The sequence below is a fragment of the Petaurus breviceps genome, unplaced genomic scaffold (assembly GCF_028583685.1).
Source record: "Petaurus breviceps papuanus isolate PSGF00001 unplaced genomic scaffold, PetGlider_PUasm1.0 65, whole genome shotgun sequence".
NCBI lineage: Eukaryota > Metazoa > Chordata > Mammalia > Diprotodontia > Petauridae > Petaurus > Petaurus breviceps.
Genome location: NW_027186436.1, coordinates 209,961 through 215,766, shown reverse-complemented (window position 1 = coordinate 215,766; position 5,806 = coordinate 209,961).

Here is a 5,806-nt window from a genome sequence, read left to right as displayed (position 1 = left end):
GAGGCAATGGCTCAAATTCAGTCCTATCACAGGTTTTTTGTTTTTTATTTACTATTCAGGGGACTTACATAATCATAAAACATTAGAGTTGGAAATGTTCTCAGAGGTCTTCTGGTCTAACCCCTTGCTGATGTAGGAATTTAAGCAGCATCCTTAACAAGTCACTATTTAAAGGCCACTTGAACAAACATGCTTCTCCCTGCTCCTCCTGAGGCAGCCCATTTCATTGAAGGTCAATGCTGCTTGGAAATTCTTCTCTATATTGAGCTCAACCCATCTCCCTGTAACCTAATTAGTCAAAGTTAAATTCATACCTAGCAATTTGGCAGCAGGTAGATGGTGCGGGGGATAGTATGCTGGTCCAGAGTTAGGAAGACTCAATCTTACTGAGTTCAAATCTGGTCTCAGATAATTACTAGCTGTGTGACTCTGGGCAAGTCACTTAACCCTCTTTGCCTCAGTTTCCTCATTTGTAAAATGAGCTAGAGAAGGAAAGGGCAAATCATTTCAATATCTTTTCCAAGAAAACCCCAAATGGGATTGCAAAGAATTTGATACGACTGAAAAATGACTGAACTGAAAACAATTTCTCCTTTGGAGGATGCCTGCTTCTATCATATTTTTCAACAACCCTCCTACTCTACATTCCGAGCCTTCCCTATGTTCTCTACTCTTTCCCCTCTCAGTCTCTCATTCTTTCCTTGGATATTTTTTCCACATCATCTCACAGGCTTGAACTGGCCCCTTTTCCAAAACCCTAAGATGTAAGCACTATCACCCCACATACATTACTTGAAATCCTTTCATAAGACACTAGATTTTTGGGAAGACTGTTCCAAACCAACCTTGGGTCATCCATTCTAAACCTCTCTAAGTGTAAGTATGACTCTCTCCCTTTGCTGTGAACAAGCATCTTAATTCAGGATCAAAGCCTTATCTTCCCAAAGACATCTCTGAAGTTGTTGAGAACTACAGTTATCTCTTCCACATTGTAACTTTTCGTATTGCAGTTTTGATGTATCACAGGTCGACACAAGAAATTAAATGGGAAGTTTTGGGAAGCTTTGCAGAAGTCATAGATAATATGGAAAGGCCAACAGATGACACAAAAAAGGTTTAGAAACTCAGAAATGCATAAAACATATATTGTATTGTATGATATCAACATATTTTTAATATCATAATAATTCAAACTTCTCTGGCATGAAGGATCAAAAAATTTTACACAGATTTTCCAGATTGCAGGAGGGGTGAGTGCCACAGCCCTAACCCCCATGATGTGGAAGGGATAACTGTCCTGGCAAATACTTTACAACAAATCGAAATATTTAGTTCACAGATCAATATTCAAGATCACAGGATGAGAGAGCTAGAAATAGAGGGAATCTGACATGTCAAGTAGTCCAACACCCTTAGATTTTTACAGACAATGCCCACAGAGGGGGTTAAATGATTTTCCAAGGGTCACTCATAGCTTTTATAATAAAACCAAATTAGGTGTTAATTTTAGTAATAAAATTTCAAATGGCATTCATCACACCATATTTTACAAAACTAAAAATAAATATCTGAAAGGCTTAGGATTCACAACAAGGATTGGGAGATGAATATGAAACTGATTAAGGGTATGTTAAAGAAATAGGGCCAAATATGAATTTTAACTGAAAATATAACAGCGCTTCCTACTTCAAACTTAGTCATGGCAAGTTCAATAACATATCTGAAAAGTTGCTTAAAACTAGTCACATTCAGTGGAGAAGGAAATGGCAAACCACTCCAGTATCTTTGCCAAGAAAACACCAAATGAAATCACAGAAGAGCTGGACATGACTGAAATGACTCAACAATAATAAAAAAAAGTCATACCTACTGAGTATGCAGTATGCTTCATTTGATAACTCATTCGAAAATTTTTACTGCAAGTGAAGAGGCAAAGGTGGAATCCTCTCACTTCAGATCCTGTGCTTTCCACTTTACCACAGTGGCTTGCCCAAGGGTACACCAGCAGTTAATTTGAATTTAACTGCTTTGACTATAAATCCAGGAGAGAGGAGTGGAAAGACCACTGGATTGGAAGCCAGAGAATCTGGGAGGTATGGGATCAGTAGCATGGGACACTACCTGGGGACAGAAAGCAGAGGATTATATACCATTGGAAGAGTCTGTGCAACCAGGGGGCAGAAAATAGAGTATTAGTTACAGGAGGTAAGGATGGGGAATTGAACCAGGATAAGGAAGAATAAGGATAAGGACACCCATAATATAGTGGGGAAAAAAACTAGAAAAAGTTAAAAACCCTGAGTTTTGAATATCAGCTCTGGGCGACCTTAGGCAAAGCATTTTCTCTCTCTAAGCCTCAATGTCTTCATCTATAAACTGTAAGTAATAATCCCTGCCCTGCCTACACTGCAGGATTATTATTTAGAAGGATGCTTTGTTATCAGTAAAGGACTGTGGAAATGGAAGCTATTTGTTTCTAAAAGGAGGTAAAAAGATACTTCACATATGGTGCATTACCATTTGCAAAGGCTTCATGGTGTACTGGCAAGAATGCTGGTCTTGGAGTCAAAGAGATCTGGGTTTAAGTCTAGACTCTACCCTTTACTAGAAGTGTGACCACAGTCACTTTCCCTTTCTAACCCAAATTTTCCTCATCTGTAAAATGGGGATAAGAATATCTATACTACCTAGCACACAGAGATGGTCTGAGGATTTCACTATAAGGGACTCTAAGAATGTATGATCTTATATTTTTACCATTTTGTCAGTTTTGTGCTACACCTCCAAAATGTCCTGCTAACACTCCATGCAGCTAATTCTGAGATGGAGAATGGAATGGCAACTTACTTGTCCCACGTATAACTCATTTCAAAGAAGAAGGACCAAGGCACTCAATGAAGCTATAAGAGATGAAGTAAGAGAAATTCAAGCATTCAGCATTTATTAGGGACATGTTGCAATATGTCAGCAAAGATGTCATCCTTTCCCAGCCCCCATGACATTATTCTCTCTGCAGTTCAAAAGTTGGCCCTCAGACAGGGAGGAACATTTGGTTGGGGGTCACAGCCCAAATATACAATCTCACAGACAGACTACCATGACAGAGCCTGGGGAAATTCATTGATCTATCTTGGTTTCCTATCACAAGAAGATGCCAAAATATGATGTAAAACTAATTTGGACAGGGTCTTTTTAGACTGAATGTTCTGAGGAGGGCAACATGAGAGACAGGAAACCTGGGTGCTAGAATCTGCTGTGTAACTTTGAGTAAATCATTGCCCTTCTCTAGGGCTGAATTTTCCTCCTTTGTAAAAGGAGAGAGCTGGCTAAATGATCTCCAAGGAAGGCCCACACTCTCACAGAAAGAAATAAATCTCTAGAACCCATAGACATGTAAAACTCTCACACCTCCATGTCTTCACGCTATTTTCCATGCATAGTATGTCTTCTTTATCTTTGCCTGTTAAATTCCTACCCATTCTTTAAAGCCCAATTAGAATGTTATCTCCTCTCTGAAGCCTTCCCTGATTTCCCAGACACAACCTTTTCCATGTAGATTTCACATAGTATTGTGGTTTGTGATGCACTTTTCATATAATGATATGTTTTCAGAGAGTACTAGACTCATCACAGAATAAGGTATTTTTCAGCCATGGCAACTCATGAAAATCACCTATTAATGGGAATACACCCCCCCAAAAAAATTACAGATCCTTAAAGTTGAAGGTGCTACCAATAGATATGCTTCTTATTCCCTTACTAGACATAATTCATTCCTTGTAGCCATGGGCCATGTTATGTCTCCTCCATCACCTAGTAAAATGTTTTGCATTTGGTAGGTGCTTACTAAATTGTTATGTTGTTCATCAGTAATGGCAGATTTCAGAAAGCCTGTTTGATGATTCCACATTTGACTAGTTGTCATAAAAAGCCAGGTTCTCGAGTTAATCTGATTATTCTCCTCCTTTCCCTGGAGTGAGTAGATCTCCCCAACTAGAATTTCATCTTCTTCTAAGTAGGGACTGTTTCATTTATTGTATTTCTATCCTCAGCACTTGGCACATAGTAGGTATTTAATAAGTGTTTGTTGATAAGATTAACTGGATTCCAAGGGGTACTGGCTCAGCGGGGACAGTATAAGCATATTTGCTCCCACAGACCCGTATTCATACAGTATTTAAGGTAGGAATACATCACTTAACAATCCCTCCACTTTCTGATACTCCATAGGACTTTAGAATGTCAAAGTCAGAAGGGGCCTTGGAGTCATGACACAGACTCTGAGACTTGGCAGCCACCTCAGAATCACAGAACCATGGACTGCTAGAGTTGTATCATTTAGTCCAATTCTTTCACTTGAAAGATTAGAAAATGGAGTTTAGAGAAGTGACTTACTCAAGATCACAAAGCAACTCCAGACTACATGTAACACTTGTCGCACCCAATAGTCCCTGAAGCTGGATCTAAGACTTCAGGAATGGTAAAGAAAAAAAAAAGAATGGCTCCTGTGGTAAAGGCTCCCATTTGCCTGCATCAGGGGAGGCAGAAACCATCCCCCTTGTCCCTTTGCCAAGCTTGGTCCACCTCCTTTGGGTTACTTTCACTCAAAGGAAAGAAGAAGTTCATAGAACCACCAGTCAATCAATCAACCAATCAGCAAGGATTTATTAAGTGCCTACTAAACAATCCCCACTTGAAATGCGTTTACATTCTAAGCCATGAAGTTATGACTGGTTTACTTGGTCATTGCTCATGGGTAGGGACTGGGGCTACCTGATTTATAGGGTCATAGGACTGAACTGGGAGTGACCTTCTATATCAATCCATTCATTTTACAGATGAGGAAACAGAGGCACAGAGAGGCTGTAATTTATCTGAGGTCACATAGAGGGGAACGCAGTTTGTTCCCAGTAACTTCTGGCTCCATAAACTTGAATATAGGAATCATGATGTTCAAAGAACCGTAGGACTAACAGGGATCCCTACATAATATAAGAACTCCAATAGAATGTTAAGAGCAGGGATGGTGCATTTTCGTCCTTATAGTTCCAGTGTCCAGCCCAGTCCCCAGCAGAGCAGGCATTTAATAAATAATTTGTTTAACTGATCTGAAGACCACCCTCTACAGCATCCCTAACAGATGCCTCTCTAGTCTCTGCTTGAATCATCTCCAGTGATGGGGAATTTACTATCTCAGAAGTCACCCCACTGCACTGTTAATTGGCTTCAATTATCAGGATGTATCTTAATGTTGGACCAAATGATCTTTATAGTGAACCAAAACTGCCCTTCCTGTACTTAGCTTTATTACTTTTAGTTCTGCTTTCTGGAGTCTGTCAACACTTAGTCAGCAAGCATTTATTAAGTAAGAACAGGCACTGTGCTGAGCTCTGGAGCCACAAAGAACTTGTCTTTTTCCTCTTTCCTTACTAGTTCCTTAAATATTTGAGGAAAGCAATCATGTCTCCCCCGTTGTCTTTTCTTCTCCACTAACCAGCTACAGTTATTTCAGCTGTTCCTCATTTGGCCTGGTCTCCAGTCCTCATCCTTGTCATCTTTCTCTCACTCCAGTCTATCAATATCCCTCCTAAAATGGATGGAACTGAACACAATACCCCAGTTATGGCACAAACAGGGTAGAAGACATCAGGATTCTTCTTATTGTCACTCTAGACACTAGCTTTCTAATCATGAATCCAAATAAAACAAGTGACTCCAACTCTGTACCTACATAGTCCTGAACAATGAGCACTGACTCCCCAAATTTTGTCCTTTTTTTTCTTCTGAGATTCAGAGGAGAAAAAGA